The 21914-nt window shown below is 37.3% G+C and overlaps 1 protein-coding gene across 2 annotated transcripts in view; it reads right to left on the bottom strand.

Moving 5' to 3' along the window:
* PALLD (palladin, cytoskeletal associated protein) overlaps nucleotides 1-21914 on the bottom strand; it is a 247839-nt gene that overhangs the window by 56714 nt on the left and 169211 nt on the right. Inside the window, exon 1 of one of the 2 annotated variants that reach the window (XM_063310549.1) lies at nucleotides 8511-8628. The exons of the other annotated variant lie outside the window; for it this stretch is intronic. The gene's annotated coding sequence lies outside the window, so the exon portion shown is untranslated. Of the gene's footprint in view, nucleotides 1-8510; nucleotides 8629-21914 lie in introns of those variants that run through there. 2 annotated transcript variants of the gene reach the window in all.

Consider the following 21914-nt stretch of genomic DNA (forward strand, 5'->3'; position numbering starts at 1 on the left):
TTCTCACAATCTCTACATGGAAAATTCATATATTAAATGCAAAGGTAACGGTTATAAGTTCCATGAAAACTGCTTGCTGTTCTCCCCCGCCCTTTCAGAGGAGTGCCACATGCAGCAAAGATCTTCAAAAGGAAAGTGGTTTCAGTTACTATATTGTATAGAAAACTGGGGACTGGTAGAGCTGAATAAATTGGAAATGATTCAGAATAAATTAATAAGAACTATTCTGGCTCTCCCATCAAGTATTCTCACTGCCTTGCTGAGAATGGAATTGGGTCCTTCTCTCCAGTCAAGGCAATCTGTTTCTTTCATACAAGACTGCCTGATTTGTGCATAGCTTTTTAAATAATAAAATAATAATAATTATTATTAATCCATTCAATCGTGTCTGATTTTCGGAGACTGCCCGGACAAGTCCCTGAGGTTTTCTTTGCAGTTTTTTCAGAAGTGGTTTGCCATTGCCTTCTTCCTAGGGCTGAGAGAAAGTGACTGGCCCAAGGTCACCCAACTGGCTTTGTGCCTAAAGTGGAACTAGAACTCATGGTCTCCCAGTTTCTAACCTGCTGCCTTAAACCACTACACCAAACTGGCTCTTAGGCCTAGCTAAATAATGCTGAAATGAAGAGCTTAAAGGTGATGGCTAGGTTTGGGATTGTTTACAACGTTGTGAGTGATATTTCCTTTCACTGGAGCAAGCGTACAGCCCAAGCTTCAAGATTAATTTAAAGGGCTATTTGTGATCTCTTTCAGGACTGTGGTATAATTTTCAGCATGGTTAAGCTGTATCAAGGAATGTTAGCATATTTAAAGGCTCTGAAGATCCATCCTGAATCTTTTATTGAGCTCTACTTTCGATCAATGCCTTCAGCATATTTGGATAGAAAGTAGATCTGGAACATCTCTGTATTTGTGGAGAGTCTCAGGTTGAAGACCAAATTCATTATGTGCTTATTTATCTACTGATGTCTCTGAGCTTCTTGGATTCCTGTAGCAAAATAATCTGCTGTTTGCTGGCAGGTTTAGATTATAAAATAACCCAGCAAGTAGCTAGATATGCAGTGGCAGCAAGGATAATTGCCAAAGCTACAATAGCTATGAGAATAAAATGTAAAGAGGATGAATTTATTTAAAGATTGTATGTATTGTTGCTATATTTATTTATTTATTAAGGTCTTGATGGTTTAGTTATTTGGCAACTTTATGAATTTTAAATATATGAGCTCTAAATATGAGCTTTATATATGCACACATACACCCAACTTTTCTTTGGTATTACATAATAGCAATAGGATAATTTGGTATTACATAACAACAGTAGGATACTTTTTCTGCCTTTCAAAAAATATACAATAAGAAATTGCAAACATCAGTCACTCCTTGGTTTCAAAACAGCCTCTAAAGGTCTTCTTTCCAGAAACAGTCAAGCATGTGAAAAGCAACTGTCTTACTTTCAGAACCCTACTACAAATCATAATAAAGCCATGTTTAAAAAGCATAACCCAAGTCTGAAATTGGAAAAAAACTTGGAGATAAAAGGTAATGAGTGGTAAATAATGCAAATATTTTTCTGTAAAATGTTGTATCAATTCCCTATGACCCTCCAGTATTGTCCCTTCTGGTATGTTGTCATGGGGGGAGGGGCAAGGGAAGAGAAAACAGCAAACATCTCTTAAAATGAATAGCAATGGAAAAAATGCAACTAGCCTCTCCCTTTGTTTCTATTTTAACAGGGTATTACAAAAATTTCCTTTCTAAATATAGCAGCTAGAAAGAAAAATCAGTTTAAACTGTACAGCACAGTTTGACATTGCACAGTTCTCTTGCAAAGATGCTCTGTGGGAAATTTTATGATTGCATGAATAAGTTGAATTTATTTGTGAGACAGTTCAAAAAGTGAGCCAGCCTTACCCAATATAGTGCCCTCCAGATGTGTTGGACAATTCCTATAATCCCAGCAAGCCTAGCTAATTGACAAACTGAATGGTGTTAGGGAAGCTGTAGTTCAATACATCTGGAGAACAGTGGACTGGGGAAGGCTGCAATAAAAACTGCTCTTGCAAATCTCTGGTTAATTTTTATGGTAACCCACTGCTGGGGGATAGATGAACTGTCTATCTCATGAATGAATTTACAGTCAAGTAAGATAATTGAATATCCTGATTTATCTTCTAGGATATTGCTCCATTTGCAAAGGATTTCTAAAGGAAATGGAAGCTTTACCACTTCTTGCCAGAACTATTTCCATTTGCATGACAACACATGTTAAGAGTTTCATTGAAGGCTGGATACAGTTGTAATTACAAGCATACACATATATATTCCTATCATACTATTCCATTCTGTGATTCAAACATTGTTCATTCCCTCTATATGACCAAACTACCACAACGTGCTTCTTTTATATTGGTCATTTATTTTTGTATTCAATCCATGTTAATTCAGCACCCATTTATTCTTGACCATATTGCTTCTTGTTTTGTCATGCACACTTTTTAAAGTAACTCATTCTTTAAACATTCAACAGGCTTTCATGTTTCTTCTGTCATACCCAGGTCCTATTGCCATATCATGTTGTATTATCTCTAATATAAATATATTCACTGAACTACATTACTTGAAATGGAGCTTAGACTGAACTAGACATTCTTATTTGAAAGCAAAACTGCTTTTTTACAAAGCAAGAAGTAAAACGTAATCCAACCAAAGTTGTGTTCAGATCATATCAGTGTGAACATTAAGCATTTGCTTGCCTATCTTTAAAATCATTGGCCCTATAAGAGCATATTTTGGCTAATTCATAGCATAGCAATAATATTTTTAAACATAGATGCAAATTGTGAACTATCAAACAGATCAAATTGCTATAAACTCCCTGAGCCAATGATATAAGTGCAACAGATTTTTTAAAAACTGGAACTTGAACTATTTTAACAGAAAAATATTCTGAAGTCAGTTTTGTTTTCTTCATTTAGACAAAGGACCTACAAGAATAAGCTGTAAATTGTATGCATAATTAAAGCCTAATAGAGTTTACTTTTAAATAAATATGCTCAGTATTGAGCAAAGCCTAGATAGATAGTGTTTTAAGACCAAGGGGCTGGAACACAGATGAAATGTGTCAATGACTTTGAGAGGACCTTAAAATTCAGCCCTGCAGGCAAACCCTACATTAAAATATCATGAACTCAATTTATTTCCAAGAAAATGCATTTAAGACTGAGATGCCAATAACCCAAACAATACTCTTGAACGCTTTCCAAGTTGGTGTGACTTCCTGGAATGAAAATCTTCTCACATACTTCTGAAAAGAAGGAAAAATACTTATACTGTAGTTATTTCCTATAATTAATTAGCTTCCTCAATAAATGGTTTGTATTTCCTATTTAGGAACCATGTCAGACTCATTCTCTGATCAGATGTTTCCTTAATAGCCTGTCAGACAACAAGGTTTTCAACACACACTAATAAAAAAAAGACACAGATCTATATAAAACAAGCACAATATATTGCTGTTTTCTGGTATGCAGGACTAATGTATGCAGTGTGCGTGTGTGTGTATATATATATATGTTCAGTTTTACAGCATGGCTGAGTAGCTTTTATACACATAACTGCACTGCTTTCAAAAGAATTACCTGACTGCTAAGCAATGAAGCGACTAAAGGAAATCATACTCAGTGGACAAGTTTACTGTTTTTAAACAATCCGTTCAATATTTATTTATTTTCTTATATTCTAGCTCTTCATCCACTTAATATAGTAAACAATTCTTTAACAATCCATTTTAAAGCCAACATAAAGGTGGGCTATAAAATAAATAAAATAAAAATAAACATCAAATAGAGGAACTCCAATGCTACATAGCCTCTAGCTTGGAACGGTTGCTGCTCAGCCTAGTAAATAGCATTCCAAGAATTTGATGGCTTCATGTAAAGCTCCATTGAATGAATGAATATATGTATGTATGTATGTAGAGAGAGAGAGAGAGAGACTCTCTGCTAAGATAGCTTTCTCCAAAACATACAGTATATGAAAAGCAGGAGCAGAACGTGTATCCCAAGTTTCTACAAAAATTGTGTCTGTTTAACATGTTTGCCACCAAAGCATCCTCAGAACAATTGTTTGGAGAACATTCTGAAATTGTTAGCAATCCTTAATGCACCCCATTCCCAATAGGCCTATAAAATTCCACAGAGAGAGGAAATCATATTCTTTGGACAAGGATACATACATTTAGCATGATTTTTCATGCAATATTATTTCATTTACAAAGGCAAAAACTTGTGATATGTGCATAGCAGGCCAATGCGAGACCTGGAGACATGCATTTGAGGGGCTGGAACTCTCTTGTATATCTTGCCCACAATAAATATCTGCTATGTTTGAGGCCAAATAGGTGTCTGCACACATGGGAGTACAAATTAGAGTAGCTTGTTGTAATAAAGTCATAGCTTAACTGCATCATAAAATAAAGCAGTATTCCTTTTTGACAGTTCTGAACCTCCCATTATTAGGCTTCAGTTAATTCAGTGTTTCTCAAACTTGGCAACTTTAAGATGTGTGGACTTCAACTCCCAGAATTCTGGGAGTTGAAGTCCACATAGCTTAAAGTTGCCAAGTTTGAGAAACACTGAATTAAAAATGATACTTGATTCAAGTGTTATGACTGAGAAAAGAACTTTATTATATCTTGCATAATTTGTCTCTCCACATTTTTTCTCAACTAAAAACACTCAAACTGCAGTTTTTCTTAACAGAGAGTTGCTATACTGTGCTTTTATAACTGCAATATGATATTGGCAAGTTTATTGTTCATCCCCTTCCAAAGTTCATCTGAACTTTATTCACAGCTGCTGCCCCTGATCAATCTCTGAATTGATGCAATCACACCAAACATAAGATTTCTCCCTCTGGTTAGTCACTGTTAGCACCATCAATATATTTGGAAAATATTTTTGCCCCATCATACATCAACATCCCTATTTATATTGTACTATATTTACCATTTAGTATTAAAGTAAAAGATGTTATTAATGTTTGCTTCTTGAGCCAAATAACTAAAGCCATGGAAGAGATCACCATTTGTCTGAAAAACTGGGACTCTACTGGATGCATAATCCCTTACCCATTACCTTCCTACTAGTCACAGTTCTCTCAGTTAAGGTTATAACTACCTGATCTGGCCTATTTGGGGAAACACCAGCACTTCTAATAGAATATATTAATAATACAACATATATCAAAATCCCATTTATAAAAAGCAATGGGATGCTTTTTGTCATGTGATGAAACAATGAGGATATTACACTTCAATATCTGTAAAAGTAAACTCATGTGGGAAAATATAGATATATTTAATATATTTAAGCAGATATGCTAGATAATTAAATATACATTGTCCAATCCTGTGAATGTTGACTTGTCAGCAAATCTTAGTGAATTTACCAGGCCTATACCAATAAACATTTAAAAATTGCATGCATTGCTGATTAACATATGCTATGAGGCAGGAGTAGGCAATATAATGCTTGTACATATTAATCTGCTCTCAGGTATCTCCCTTGATGATCAGGCTCACTAACATATCTGACTTTTTAAAAGTTTTTAAAAGAAAAACTTAATAGGCATGCAGCATCCATCTCTAATGTAATAGCATATCATTGCAATATGCATTTTGGTCCCACTCACATCTCACTGAGGTGATGGAAAGCATCCTAGACACTTAGTTCACCTTCTGGTAAATAGATGTTTGTTTTGTGACTCACATCCACCACAGCAGTAGGAGTCCAGTAGTCAAGTGAGGAAGAAAGGTCCAGATTGTGGCTGCTAGAACAGCCAAGGACATCTGGGCCAGAAATTTGATTTTGACTGATTTTTATCCCTGGTATATTACATTTTCACAACAGCCTGTATTTATGCCCCCATAATTATTTGCAATTGGCATTTAATAATACACATTCCACTGTGTAACAAATGCTTTTAAAAACTGTTTCAGTTATTATGTGGCTACTTTGTTTCTACAACCCACAGACATCCAATGCAATTTCATGACACCACACTCACATTCATAGTTTGTATTGATATAATGCAGCAATTATTCATTATATTAAGCCCATAATATATCTATTCAATAGAGTAATGCATTTACTAAATAGCTTAAGTTAGTGAATGCAGACTACAATTTACATATTGCTCTTCTCTCCAGAGGAGCCTGGGGCAGTGTACAACATAATAAAAATGTCTCCACCCAATGGTTAAACAACCCCAAAAGAAAATACATAGATAGTCCTCATTTAGCAACCACAGTTGGGACTGGCAACTTGATCATTAAGTGAAGCAGTTGCTAAGTGAAAATCATGTGACCACAATTGTGCTTATAATTTTATTTCAATTTTCCTTTGCTTCTTGCTACTTCTTTCAGCTGAACTTGGGTTCTCTCTCTTTCTCTTTGAGGAAATCTTGGTATGGGGTAAGAGCAAAGAGACACTGCGAAGGTTGTAAATTTGAGGACTGGTCACTAAGTATTTTTTAGCACCATTGTAACTTTGAATGGTCACTGAGCAAGGCAGTTGCTAAGTGAGGACTACCTGTTACAGCATACAACAGATCTAATATTTCTCTCTCTCATACACACATCCATTCATTTGAGAATGGCTGCTGGTTAATATGGTAGTACAGGTCACCAATATCCCCTGTACTTCTGGATAACGTTTTATCTATATCTTAGAGACAGCTGTGCTTTAGATTTGATCATTATAAATTAAATGAACCATGGCTAAGTAGCACCAATTCATCTAAATCATGCATAACTTAGTCTAGATACAACTCATTTTGATTACATCTTTATCTAACAAACTTCTCCATAATAAAATCAGTGACAATGATCAATGTAAACCCTTCCATATCTTTCAACCTAATCCAATTCTATACTTGTGAGAAAAGCTTGGGGTATGAAAATACCAGGTATTTCATGTGTTAAATCTTTTCTGAGCCCATTCTTTTAGCCATTTGCTGCTCTGAAGCAATAGCCTGTGACTCACACAATATACTGGGCCCAAACCTTTAGTCAAATTTCTTGAGGTCAACAGATTTGCCAAAAGATAAACATTTCCTCATTAATTGCCCATTACAGACATTATCAGTTACTCATCCCAGCTATCTCACACTTAGCATCTGTATAGTTAATCACAAGCTGCTTTCATCTTCTCAGAGGCCATCAGAAAAGACCAAACACGAATAAGACATGCACCATAATCCCCCTCCCCATCCATAAAACATGTAGTCATGTGTGGATAAACGCACTTTTAGACATTCTGAATCACTCCTGTAATATTTGTAATGGAGGAAAAAACAACACTGCAGTGTTTTAAGTTTGCAAATTCTTTTGGTAACACGAAGTATGAAGTATTCAGGAAAGTGGTTTCTTTCTTCATCCAGATGCCTTCTAAAATACAAAACCCGCCCATTCCTATTTTTAGACTAAGGCTCTTTGTGTTTCTTCATTTAATGTGGATTTAAATGCTTCAAAAGCAGACATTGGTATTCTTGTGAAAGCCAATGCATTTTTTTTCTGCAAGTTTTTGTAAATGCATCATCACCAAAAGAAAAAAAGGGGAAAAAAAGAAAGACAGTGAGGCAAAGATGAGCACTACTTTCCCTAGCATTCTTTCTAGTGAAGTGCTGGCTATGAGGAAACTTTCTCATACTTTGTATCCAGTTCTAGCATTTTAAAGAAACGTCTACTGCAGTCAGTGAGATGGACAGCCAGAAAAACTAAGTATAGCTACTCTGTAATTCACAAAACTTTTAGGAAGACCACTGACACAAATTTCTCCCAACACTCAGCTGGACAAAAATAAACCAACAATATCAGACTATATAAACATTTCCCCCAAAGCATTCTGCAAGCTGAATTTCCAAATTCTCATAATATCCTGGTTAATGACCCCTGGCATCTTAAGAAATAACCCTGATAAAACATCTTTCTGCATTATTTGTTAAGCCACATAATGGTTTTGAAGGTCTTTTTTTCTCTCTTTCCTCTCAGTGAAACTTAAGTATGCTTTCCCTGATCTTTCTCCTCCCTAATCCCACAGTATTTGTGTTCCACCGTAGGAAGAAAATCCCACATGCTATTTCTTATAAGTGCAATGAACAGTTCTTTTTAAATTGCCAAATCCTAGTTTATGTGAGAAAAATCACACATGTACCTCAGACCAAAACAGCTGCTGCCACACTGGCATCTTGAATGAACTTAAAAGAAAGGAAGAGAGGCCAGTGAGTGCAAATAAAATGGGGTTGGAAAGCACAACTCCAATTACTGAAAGATTAAGAATCAGTACAAGAGCACAGTCTTACTAGCTACATGCATGACCACATCACAAAATTTGTACTTCTGAGTATATAATTGCTTTCATCTGCTACCCTCTACCCACATTTAGACTTACTTAATATATACAAAAAACACACTCTGAACATAGAAAATAGAACACATAACCCTCTCTCTTTACCTTTTTTGTGTCTTGTTCACACCAGTGAACAACTTTTCCACATGCAGAAGTAAGCAGAACAGCTGCAGCTGTAATACCAGCACTTTGGGAAATGAAGTGGAGCTGTGCAGGTACTCAATAATATATACAGATTAGTCAGAGCAGAGAGCTCTACTTCATGAGTCAGTGGTTCTTCACTAAAGCTTTCTAGCTCTAATGATTTCACAATAAAAGTCCCTTAAAGTTCCTGAGAATTCAAGCAGTCAGTTGCTAAAAAAGAAATCTTTGAAGTGAAGACAGAGGGATATATTGTCTTGTTTTATTTTTTCTGGACTGCTTTTCTTAAAAGTACATCCTGTTTTTTTTCACTGTCTCCTAAGAGCAAACAAGATTTTCAATATATTTTTTAAACATCTTTATGAGGGGCTCCTGATAATACATTAGCAGTCTGCTTCAGCAGTACTCTTTTCTATAATGCTTTGTTTCAATTTACTGAGCGATCTCTAATAAATCAACCTTGAGAAATAAATAATTTAAACTCTCCAGATTTAGTGTTTGTTTTAAAATGGCTACAGATTAAGGATTTGCTATGGGTACCTTGGATAACCTTCACAACACATAGGATAAATAATTAAGAGTTTTACCTTAAAGATCAAGATATATATTATGGCATACATTTGTGAACTTACTTTCCTGACGGAAGAGAATATCAAAAAGAAATAGTACTCCTTTAATATAAAGAGATTAAAGAAACATGCTGTAGTTAAAAAACAAACAAAATGTAACCTATGTAAGTCAACTCAGAAGTAAGTCACTTAAATTCTATGGGGCATATTCCAAGGAAAAGTAAAATAAACTAGGTGGATCAAAATACAAAATAATTCAAAATCAATCTTAACAGAATTGCTTTATTAGGCCAAGTTGGAAAGATATTAAATATAGAAACTTCACCAAACAACTAGTTTGCCAGAGGAAGACTACTAATGCCAGAGAGTCATGAAGTCTTCATGAGCAGAATTTAAACAAAATGTGATAGGTGACGTAGACATTCAGTTTAGGCTTTACTGGGATAAAGCAGTAACTGATCCCCATTTTTAAAAATATAAAATCCAACTGTACTGGAATCTACTTCTAGCATGACAGCAACCTTATGCATCCAACAGCTTTCTAGTACATACAGCAATTGTTAAATCATATTCTCTGGTGTAAGGTAATAAAAGTTTAAAGCTGTCTTTCTTATCCTCAAAATATGTAGAATATCAGCTCCTATAACTTTCCAAACACTCTCTGACTTAGACTGAAACACATCTCACTAGGTTAGAGAAAAATGATCTACAGGACAGATATGAAAAAAATGGGGACTTCAGATCTCAAGGGTTGAAGTCTTTCTATCAAGTATAATCTGAGCGTATTCCTCATAAAAAGGAATACCTCTCAAAGCTTCCAAATGACAGCATAAGAACTATTTAGCCTAATTTGTTGTTAATGGTAGATAAGAAGTGTGAATACCCTAAGCAGAATGGAGATTTTGTAAGAGGAGGTATGACCTTGCCAGATGCCTCACAGACCAGGTGGGAGAGCCAGACAGGTCAGATTAAATCCAAAGCAACTTGAAAACTCTGGATGTCAGTGTACCCCCTATCCTCCCTAATACTTCAATCAGTCTGAACTGGGAGCAGCAATTCCAGTCCAAGTAGTGGAAAAGGATAAGGAGAAGGTGGTGGCTGCAGTTGTTGGCTTCATATTTTATGTACTGTATATTCCTGCCCTGACTAAGCAAGAACCACGCCGAGATGAGGAAGAAGTCTCCAGTGTTTTATTACTCCTATTGGAGACAGAAAACCTACCAAACTGAAGAAGCATGGGAAAACCCAGACAGATAAACCCCAAAAGTCAAGACGGGTCTGTTCTGGGTTTCTTTGAATGACAGTTCAAATTCTCTAAACTACGCATGCATTTTCCCCCCTGGATAGGGCCCCCCTCCTGCTCACCATCAGTACTCATGACAATTCCCAAGTATAGCCTAGAGTACACTCGGCTAGGAGGGGCTGCTGCTACAGTTGTAATTGAAATTATTCAACCCCTATTGCAAATCATGTTGATTGTCAAAATATACAGACTTTCAGCTGTTTGCAATGAACAAATCACACAAAAGCAATTGAAGTAGCTCAACACAATGAATGCTTCAAGTGGTGTCCCCAAAGTCAACTGAAAATGCAACTGGTTGCCGTTGTAACCACAGGACCATGCGGTTTGTTGTGGGAAGAGGTGGGAGTCCCAGGCAAGGCCACCTGGTGTGGGTGCCATGGGGAGTGAAGCAGGCTGGTGCTCCAGAGCGCAGGTGGGTGTGCAAGTGCCATGGGCTGGTGCTCTGGAATGTGGGTGGGCACATGGGTGCCATGGAGGACAGGGCTGCAGGCAGGCCCTATGGATCATGGACAGGTGCATGAGTGCTGCAAGGGGGGTTGCTGTGGGCAGATACTATGGTGCACAGGGAGGCGATAAAGCTGCGGGAGAAGCTTCCAACTTCCTGCCAGCTTCCCCATTGACTTTGCTTGTGGTATACCATCAGGGAACATTGGAAATTGTGAACATGTGACTGCGGCTCGCTGCAACATTGTAATTGCAAGCTGGGCACTGAGAGCCCAGATCACGATCATGTGACTGCAGGGATGCTGCGACAGCGAGAACTCAGAGGACTGGTTGTAAGCCACCTTCATTCAGCGCTGTTGTACTTTGAATGGTTGCTGAACGAGTGGTCATAACCCAAGGACTACCTGTATTCTAATCATTTGACTCAAATTAGATTAAAAGAGATCAGATATCATTTAAAACCCAGCTCTTCACTGATTTAACTCATAATCATCCAAATAAATTAGTTCAACTTCTTCTTAAAATGTGGAATTCAAAGCATTGTAAATACCTGGGAGAAGAGGAACACTCTTGTAAGCTAATAACAAAATGTTGTTCCCCTAAATGTTGTAGATGGATGCCATGGCCTTTGGAGCTACTTTGAGAGTCTTACAATATGAAGGAACCATCCAAAAAACTAAAGATAAGCCACAGATTGCTGTTAAAATATGCAATTCAAAAGAAACAATAGTTTAAATTAAAAAAAATTAAATATGCACGAACATCTGCTACTTCTAATATAAAACAAGCACAACTTTATTTTTCAGAGCGTGGTGCTTGCAAGAGGGATGTAGGCCAGTGGTAGAGCACATGCTTTTCATTCAACAGGTCTCAGATGTAATCTCCAACATCTCCAGATAAGTCTGGGAAGACTTGCTGCCAGTAAATATTGACAATGGTGAAATAAGCCAATGACCTTACTCAGTATAAACTGCCTTCTGAATTCTAGCAGTGTTTAAGGACTTCTTAGGGAGGGACAACCATCTCCAGATTGCAGGAAATACTGCACCAATGTGTTCCAAACCATAATTAACTTGCCTAAATTAGCTTGCAAAACTTGGTTCCCAAATATTGACAGCAACAAGGTGAGTCCATATTCTGCAAAAACCCTACAAGGAATATTCCAGTGACAATAACACTCTGTTATATGTCATCACCCTATAACACCATTCTATGAAGGACATGTAATAACCACACAAGACTGATCTTTCACACAAGCTACGCTCCCACAGTATGTTAATTCATTGTGTACTTAATCATGGTTTGAAATAACAAAATTGCCTAAGTTTGAATAACTCTGACCCAGAAACAATTTATTTCATCATAATGTACATACATAGCAGCCATATAATAAAAGTGGCATAGCCAACAATACTCAAAACCAAAAAACAATTTTGTTTTACTTGCCTCCAGACCTGCCACACAAAGCTTTGTGAACCTTTAGCCAATGACAGTTTCACAACCGGACTTAGGCAACTGTATTTTCTAATTACTATATGGAAATTTAAGCATGCGATGCTTCCTGCCTGCAGGCGTACTCCAAACGCATGGTTTGAGGCCTGAAACTACTGGCGCTAGCTCAACCTTATATTCTAGCCAAGCTTCAAATATCTTATAAGGAACTTGAAGCAGAAACTTAAACTGAATTGCCAGCTATAGGATTTGTATGCTTCTACAGTACTATGCTTTGTTTGTATATTTATAAAATGAACTGCCTTCACGAAGATGCCATAAGTCTTAATTACAATCTCATCCCAAAGCAAGCATAGTTCTATTCTTGCAGTTCTCTTATTGCTTGGGGAAATAAACAAGAGCGTAGGAATGGTATCTGGATGATTTTCTAGCAGTCCAACATGAACCAGTATTTTATTCCTTCATAAAACACTCCAGGGAAACAATTATCATCAAAATATCTAAGCCAAGCTCATGCAGAACTCTATCTACAGTGTCCTGGACTCCTTGCAGAAGGAAAAAAGTAACATTTTACAAGAGAAAAATAACACTTTGAAGGGATGCTTTGATTCAGCAAAGTGTTAACTGAAGCACCCCTCCAATGCAACACTTTCCTTCAAAGTGCTAGATTAGGAGCAGCCACTTTGCTTCAGTGAAGATGCTAAAAGGGGCTTCTGCACAAGTGCTTCTTTAATTTCATTTCTGGAGGAGCGAAGTGGCTGCCAGGCTGAATTGCTGGAGTGACTGGAGATGCTCAGATTAGGCAAAGTCTAAAATACATAATACTTAAACCTTGTGTTTTTTAAAACAGGATTCAAATAATCAGTCCTAGTCTTCACTAAAGTACAGTGCCAATGAGACTGGTAGCTGTCTGACAACAGCAAAGGCATAAGGCCGGTAGGATTGAATGTAATTTTGAGTCCTGAAGTTAAAATCCTGATCTGGGCCTGAGCCTTAATACTTGGCACTTTAGCTTCAAGCCTCAAAACTGCATTGGGGGTGCATTTTGGGGTACCAAACAAAGACCTAAGAAAATTTGATTGGATGGTTTCATAAGCCCTTAGGTTTGTGTATGGGCCAAGTTGTATCCCATATAGTAGTTGGGCAACTGTTTTGGCCATAAACAATTTAAATGCTGCTGGGATATAATTTGCCCCCTATTGCCTATACAATTTTATTACTGCCTGTGAGCTTTTCTGGGCAGTAGAAGTGGCATAGTTTACCTGGGCTGTTACTTTCCTAGAGGCCTGAAATACTATGCCCAGGTATTTAAAACATTTAACTTGTTCTAGTTCACGGGAGTCAACTGTCTACTTTTGCTTTTGTCTTTTATTAGATAACACTAGAACTTCAGATTTGTCATAATTAATTATTAATTGCTCCTCATTACAGTAGGATGCCAGGGTTCTTAGTGCCCGCTTCATGCCAATGGAAGACAAGGACAGGAGAATTGGGAGATGTCTATCAGCCAGTTTAGGTGCATGGATTTCAACTCTCTGAAGAGTTTTAATCAGAGAGTTAATATAAATGTTAAAAAGCAATGGTGCTACAATGCATCCTTGTAATAGTCTGTATAAAATCAGAAAGGTCCCCTCCCCAAGATGTGCTCTGATCTCCCCATTTATTTCTTAATTTGTGGGTCATACTGACAGATTTTGTTTATTCCTTTTTAAGGGATGCTGATTCTACACTCACATACCTGGTAGCCAAATATTTTTATCAAGCTATACAATTATGCAAAGATTTTAATTAAATATATTGTTTTACTATTTTGTTTTCCTTTTTCCTGACAGTAAATTGTTGAATTAAGCTATTTTCTTTTATTGTAAAGGCTGTTTTTGTTTTTTTAACTGTATGGCATAGCAGTTTGGCATTCATGCTGCTTTTTCTTGCTGGGAAATCCTTGTGAGGTCCAGCAGCCAGATGTGTAGACTATTTAGCCGTGACAAGTCACTTTGCCCAGGGTGCACGAGAGGCTAGTCTACATTGCACCGAGTTGGGCTGAAAGAAAGTGACTGGTCCAAGGTCACCCAGCCGGCTTTCACGTCTAAGGCGGGACTAGAACTCACAGAATCCTGGTTTCTAGCCCAGAACTTTAACCACTAGACCAAACTGGTGCAATGTAGACTAGCCTCCTCGTGGTGCACCCGGGCAACGTGACTTGTCATGGCTAAATAGTCTACACATCTGGCTGCTGGACCTCACAAGGATTTCCCAGCAAGAAAATGCAGCATGAACACTGAACTGCTGTGCCATATGATTAAAAAAAAAAAAAGGCTGGTCAAAGACCACAGTAAAGTTATTCATTCATTCACTAAAGTTTTTAAATTTTTTATCTCGCCTTTATTATTTTTATAAGGTACTCAAGTTTAAGTTACATAGGTAGATACAAAATTATTTCAGAAGTATCCCAACAGAACTTTGACAATTAATTTATCTCACTATTCTAGTTTTGCACTAAAAGAACTAAAGAAGACCAGAACAACATGGTGATGATTTTTTAAAGCAATTTACTGCAGAGGCTGCATGTTTATTTGATTTTCAGAACTACTAAAATTTCTTATTTCACCCATCTGGCAAGTAGAAGGCTAGGACAACCTTGTGTTGCTCCCACACACATCTGAAGGCCACCAAGTTGAGAAAGATGGGTGTTATTTACAGTTTAACATCATCAGTGCCCAGGGTGTATTACAAAACACAAATGATAGGCTCTTGTCCAAGAAACTGACAAAATGTTAACAACAAAATAAATAATCCAGGTAAAAGAATTAAGTGTAAATTGGAAAAGAATGCATGATTATTTCAGTCATAAGTACTTACTTATTAAACTTAGCAAACTTAGGGGACATGGGAATTGATGTGTTGTACCAAGGCTTCACAGAGAAAGTTGTGATGGAGCTAACATCCTGTTTCTCTCTCTCTCAGAGAACATTATTTTCCCCCTTAAACGAATCTTTTTGCATATTCATTTAAATAATTTCCCTTTAATGCATTAATATCCCAACAATGAAATACATATACATCATATCAAACTTAAAATATAAGTTTTTTTAATCTAGTAGTGCACCTCCTAAAATAATGTTCAGTTCTGCAGATATTAAGTAGCCATTTTTCTCTTTATTTTTGTTCTCTGCCAGACAGGAGATTGTTCTTATATTCAGCCAGCGTTTGTACTTTAAAAATTAAAATAAAGGTGAAGAAATTGCTGATTCTTTAGTTCTGAAAGAATCAGCAATTTCTTCACCTTTACTTTATTTCTTCTTCTTCATCTAGGAATGGACAAGCAACTCCTATGGGGGACTAACAAATTCAATATATGATTTCCATCTTTTGATAAACTTTAAGTGCAGATCTCATGGTTACAACATCTAGCCAAACGTTTGGACTTTTCTGCTTTTTCTGGTACTACCTTGCTTGATTAAGAGTAAGGAGAAACTTGAAAGTCCGCATGTTCTATTTGGCACTAAAAAAAAAAAATACTGCCTTCCCCTTTTGTACTCATGCACCAATTATTGCTATCTTTGTTCTTTTAAATCTCCTTGTAACTCAAACCTAAGACTCCCCTAAAACAATTGTGTGTTAAATTCTGAAACAAATCTACAGGATAATTCAAAGCTTTACAGAAAGCATTACTTTACAGAGCATAATGGCTGGCAATTGAACAAATTAAACAAGCAAAAACCATGGGACTAGTGTTTTTTCTTTTTTCTCTCTGCTGCCATGTTTTAGCTATGCATCAAGAAAACTTTTCTACTTGGCCTTACCCCTGGAAAAGCAAAATGCTGTTAAGTCTATGTCTAAGATCCATTTGAAAATCATTAAAAGAGCTGACAGTCCCAGGTGAAGCAAAGGATAAAGGGGACCATTTAAATATTAGTATATAACAGCCTTCCCCAGCCTGATTTTCTAGTTGGCTAAGAGGATTGTTGGAAAGGAAGTCTGGAGGATAGGAAGCAACAGAATGATTTCTCTCGCTCGTGCACACATCCACATACATATCTGAAAACTGATTTCTTAAAGAAAATATTGTTGGGATCCCTGTTGTTTTAATGTTCATCTTTTCCAAGCATTTCACACTTGCAAAGCACAGTTATATTAAACTGAGAAAAATAAATGCAGTGTGAATAGGCCTATTTTGACCTTATCCTCTAAATATTGTAAAATTTTGGTCAATATTTGAACTAGCATTTTCAATGTTAATATTATTTTCAGTGTTAATATTATTCCTAAATCAGAAGGAAAGCTGTCCATTGACTTAAACATGTCAGCCTGTGATAATTCTGCAGCTCCAAAGAGAAACACAACTCATTCTCTGTTTTCAGTAAAAATTCTCAGTTGTTGGTTTATACATAATCTTTCAGTTAATGCGATAAAAAAGCAATCCCCTCTTAAGTTTGTCAGAGTTGATTAACAAGGATAAAGATGGAAAGATCTCCTGCTCTTTCTGATACAAGCATTTTTTTCTCTCTCCCAGAGCTTCCCCCAAATTCTCAAGTTGCTTGTACTGTGAAATACCAGTGCTCCAACTTCCTTATTTGGTTGCTGGAGCTGTTCTTTGTCTTGTTCAAACATTCTGGTGAAGCTGCATGCCTCCCCTCCGTCCACAGGCCTTCCATCCCCCCCCCCCCCCCCCGCCTTTCAGTCTGGCTTCAAGCAGGTCACTCTGACTCAGCCTCCTTTGTAGCTCACAAACCAATCACACATTGGATATGCCCATTTATGGAGTACCTTTCCTTTTGGAAATCAGCAGGGCAAAAGGGATTTTTCAGTTGTTTGGAAAAGTGTTCACTCTGCTGCAAAATCTGAAGTGAGCATAAACCACAGATTTCTATTTTACACAATCTTGTTATTTTGCCGCGAAACCAGGGCAGTATGTATCTCTCTGTATGAAAGGGGAGCAGAGTTTAACTTGGGATAATTTTTTTACTTAATTCTTTGCAGTTTAGTCTATGCACATGTTTATGGTATGGTCCCTAGCACATCTGCTCAAAATAAATCCTTCTGAACTCTGTTGTGCTTACTGTCCAGAAAATGCACTGAAACTGCCTTCAACTTTCAAAGAATAAGAGGTACACAAATATTCTTCACTTTTTTCTCCGTACAGTTTAGTACGCTGCAGAACAGATACCACTGTCTGAGATCAAAGAATGAGGGAGAAAAAGGGTTTAGCATTTTAATTTAAACAGTATACAGTTTAAACCTCTCTCTCCCCCTCCCCCCTCCAACCAAAAAGCAGGTACCAGTAAATATTTTAATGACTTATTCACTTGTCTGGGCAAAGTAGAAATCTCCTAGTCATTCTACATCTTTTTCAGGAAAATGTACTGATGATGCTGGTATGACACATTATTTAATTCTTATAATTTAGGACTAGACAACCACTGAACAAATATTTCCTGAGATGTGCCCTACTAACATTTTGGAATTACAAAAGACAGAAAATAATTCTTTCTTTCTACTAATACTTGTGGGCACATACTGAGCCTTTAAGCCTTTTTAAAGATGTTATGATGAGACCAAGATTTAACAAGTCCTACTTGTTCAGCATGTCAGGGAATACAGAATTTAAGTACAATTATACACCACCAGAGCAAAGCTTTTCAGACAACACAAAACCCTGGCAAGACTACACTAAAATGGTATGTTTTGCAGAAGATTATGGGAACATTCTAAGACTATGTGAACATTGGACCTTATCAGTAAGATGTTTGCATGAATATGGCATCCAGAGTGAATGGAGCTATAATACTAGTCTCATCCCTAAAGTTGCAGTATCCCCATTATGGGAACAATAATATAATTCAGAGTCCTAGATATTCAGATTTTATACTTGTAAGAAGCAAACAGAAGATGATGCTTAACTGCAGAACAGAGCAACAGCAGGCACAGAAAGAGGCTTAGGAGGCTGGCTTAAATATAAGCCCCATTATTCCTCTCACATGGCCACAAGTAACGTGTTAATATGACTATAGTACTGGGCAAAGCACCTTTCTATGTGTCACAGATGAAAACTAGACCACTTGTGGAATAGCTAATATCCCTATTCTTATACATTGCCTGGTTCACAGATATTGTTGTAATACAATTTTTTTTTCCTGGCTTAGTATGCTGAGGGAAGCCAGGAACTGTAGTTCATAAACCATACCTAATTGGTTACTATTATATGTGAATGCTTAGTCATACAATAGCTCTGAGTAACTTACAGCTATTCTATAATAAGCACAAAGAAGTGTATAGCAACATTTTCTAGCTACACATATGGAGAGTGGAAGGGTGTGAGTGCTGTAGGGCATAGGTGTACACATCAACACATATTCTTTGGAAACTAAAGATCTCAGTAAGGCAAGATAGGTATAAAGATTTGCTGGGGCAGATACAGTAAACAGAGGCTGCACAGTCTCTCCAATCCTATTTCTGACATTCATGCATTAAGTTGACAAGAAGACACCTATGCAGCTGGGCTTACTGAGGAACTAGAGCCCTGATCACATAAGGTTTTAACTCTTGAAAAAGTCTACACATGTTGAGGCCAACATGCCCAAGTCCCCTTTATATCCCTGCTTAACATGCAGATATCAAGGCTGGGATAGGGAAGCTATATTTTACTGATAATAGGGTGAGACATGCAATTCTGCTTTTCCTTTAATCATCTTCCATATGTTTAATAAACGAAGGGCCTCCAGTCATAGATGTAGAGATTTTAAAAAATTACCAGGCAGTCATTGTCTTTCTGATATTTCATATATATGCATAAGGGGACAGAGTAACCTTCATATAGCCACATTGGCTAAAAATTTGTGAACTTCGCATTCTTGTTAATCCCTGCTAAATCACCTCTCCTCAGCTATTATTTTCACCATGTCTTCCCTTCCACCAGTTGGTAAACAAAGCACCCCAATTTGCCTATAATGGATAGGACACATTCTCTTTCCATTTCAGACACACATCTACCAAGTGGTTTGTTTTCTAGATGGAAGAGGCATGGGTCACAGCAATATGGGCTAGTAAGGAGAACAAACAAGGAAAAAATGCAGGACAGTCAGATCAGAACTTATTTTGTGGGGATAGTACAGACACATGTTCACGTCAACAGAGAATTAACAGCATTTTAATATTGCATTCAACTATTATAAACTACTGGTTAACAATTTTGGAAGGTATAGTTCAAAACATCTGTGAGTCCCCACTTTAGAAAAAAATCTATAGAATCCTATAAAATATGTGACATATTCATGGAATCCTTGTGGGTAATACTAAGACCATCTATTTTAAATTATTTTCTCTGAAATACATACAAAATAGTTATTAGTCTCATGACTCATTTGAACATGTTTTGTATTGTGTGTGTCCTTTCCTTCCCTTCCCTTCCCTTCCCCTCCCTTCCCTATCTTTTCAGCCATCTATTCCCACCAGACAGCCAATATTAATCCAATATAGTGGAGAGGTGGAATGCAGGTCCCACATGCAATTTGTGATGTTAAGTGGGGATGACTGAAAGCAGAAGCAGTATATCCTGCATTCCAGTCATTCCCCTAGAGGTGCTGCACCTTGCTTAGGGGCATAACTATAGATTAGATGGCAAGAAACTGAAGAATACTGTGGAAGTTTTATCTCCTGAGGATGCAATCCAACCACTTGTGCAACATGCACAACTGATAACAAACTCAATGTATAGGCAGCAGGAAACAGAAATAAGGCAAAAACTGTATTGGACAATCAAAAAGTAGAAACTTTATTCATGATAATAGGCTACCAAACCTTCCAGTTAATAAGATATTCTTCTCTGATACTATCTATTAATGTCCTAACAGTTAGAATCACACTGAGACAAGTAGTTCTCTAGTGTTTATTACTGCTACATAAGCAGAATCCTAACAAACTGAATAAGCGTGTGAAAAACCCAGACATATAAACCCCAAAAGCTAAGGCGGGCCTGATCTGTGTCTCTTTGAATGGCTGCTTAATTCCTCAGTACTACGCATGCGTTTTCCACCCTGGATGGGAGCCCCTTCCTGCTCGCCATCATTACTCATGACAATTAATTATGAAATCCACCTGAGTTTCAAATTATAATTCAATACAACTGGATTTCTTTTCTTTTTAAGTTAATGTCCCTCCTTGTGGGGGGAGATGGGCAGTGATAAAAATATTAAGAGTCCCTCCTTGTGGGGGGAGATGGGCGGTAATAAAAATGTGATAAATAAATAAATAAAATAATGTATTTTTAGATAATGTCAACAGTTTTCCTATTGACACATAGCTTTTGTTTGCTTAATATCCTTAATTTAGTGGTGAGGAGGGAGAAGCTAATTTGTTGTGCAAACAACCTAATCCAGTTACAAGCAATTTACTCTCACAGCTAAGCTTACCCACCCAATCAGCCATGTTGTTGTGTACCACTTACCAGACAGTTACTTTGTCTCTCTTCAGTTCTGAAATAGAGAAAAACTAGAGAGGACCCATAAAAATGGGGCTTAAGAACTCTGTCCTGTCTCCTTTTACTTCCACCCCTTACAGAGGAGCCCCCCTCCCTGATTCTGGAGTGCTGCAGGCCTCAATTACGGCTCTGCATGCTTTTTCTTTCCTTTATTCTTGTTTTGAAAAAAAAATAATTAGAAGAAACAGCAGCCTCCTTTGGCAGGTGGAATGAGAAAGGTGGTGTTGCAACCACTAGTGCAGAAAGAATGGAGAAATGTCAAGTAACCAGGGGCAAGGGATAACTAAATCAGTTATATCATGCAACCATGGTCAACTGTTAAATGAACATGCTACTTACACTACTGAGATTATGACCCCTAGGTGATAATCAAATAATTCCTTCAAGCCTCCCACCCCACCATTTCTTATTTTGAAGAAGTCATTATTTATATACATGTGATTAGAGGGATATACTTGATAATATATGAGAAACCATTTCATGCAGAAGGTTAGGTTAGGGTTCTAGTATGGGTTCTACTATGGCTACCTCTGGATTCGGTCAGGTTTGTAACTGCATGCCACTACTCAGGAGTGGTATATCCTGCATTCCAGTCATTCCTCTAGAGGTGCTGCACCTTGCTTAGGGGCATAACTATAGATTAGATGGCAAGAAACTGAAGAATACTGTGGAAGTTTTATCTCCTGCATACCAATCCAGAGGTAGCCATAGCAGAACCCCTAAAATCAATGGGACTTAAGTTAGCCATGATTACTTAAGCCCCACTGAATTCAAAGTGTGACTGATTTTGGATCCTTACTCTCTTGTGTGCTAACTGGCCACTGGGTCAGATAAAACCCATAACCTAATTTCATGTAGCCTTGATCTAATTTCAAAAGTCTTCTACAAGGGATCAATCTATACCTCATCTAAAACAGTATGCCCTGTTTCCAGAATATTAGTCATTGAGCAAGAGGAGGAAAAAAGTGAGAAAAGTATTTATCAGAAAGTGGGGTGGGGAGGGGGGGGAGAACAGGATGAAAACATGAATGGATGGACCCGCCCACCTTTGGCTCTGGACTATCCTATTTGTTTCAGTCCCACCCATCCATTAACATGCAACCCCAAAGAGATTACTTCTGAAT

The sequence above is a fragment of the Candoia aspera genome, chromosome 8 (genome assembly GCF_035149785.1).
Source record: "Candoia aspera isolate rCanAsp1 chromosome 8, rCanAsp1.hap2, whole genome shotgun sequence".
In the NCBI taxonomy this organism is placed as follows: Eukaryota; Metazoa; Chordata; class Lepidosauria; order Squamata; family Boidae; genus Candoia; species Candoia aspera.